General features: G+C 27.8%; 1 protein-coding gene across 1 annotated transcript in view; it reads right to left on the reverse strand.

The window, feature by feature from the left end:
* The window catches only part of LOC113236976 (ferredoxin-dependent glutamate synthase 1-like), a 43,183-nt gene that overhangs the window by 21,826 nt on the left and 20,965 nt on the right, over window positions 1–392 (reverse strand). The gene's annotated exons all lie outside the window — the stretch shown is intronic.

Below are 392 nucleotides of genomic sequence, written 5' to 3' on the forward strand. Positions count from 1 at the left end.
ATTCTAACTTTGAGACAAATACGTTCACTTCAAGATTTTATTTCATTTCTAATCAATTAATTGGACATTACTTCCATCAAGAAATTTTTACCTCTTACATCAAATTTAAATAATCTTAAATGAATTCAAAATTTCTTGGGTGTATTTTAAGAAAATATATTCTTAAACAAAAAAAGAAGTAGTTTTCTATTCAGATTAATATTCTAAATTCTAGAGTATATTCTTAAAGCAACATTTCGTTGCGTTTTCATAGTCAATGATGTCGTGACATGTCGCCGAAGCCGCACACGGTAACGTTTACTTTTACTTGTGCTTGTAATCATAAACATAAACAGTCATTTATCCAAAGAAACAATACGTAGTATCTCTAGTTTGTTAGGGTGTTATTTATA

This window comes from Hyposmocoma kahamanoa, unplaced genomic scaffold (assembly GCF_003589595.1).
Source record: "Hyposmocoma kahamanoa isolate Upper Pololo Valley unplaced genomic scaffold, ASM358959v1 92, whole genome shotgun sequence".
NCBI classification, from domain to species: domain Eukaryota; kingdom Metazoa; phylum Arthropoda; class Insecta; order Lepidoptera; family Cosmopterigidae; genus Hyposmocoma; species Hyposmocoma kahamanoa.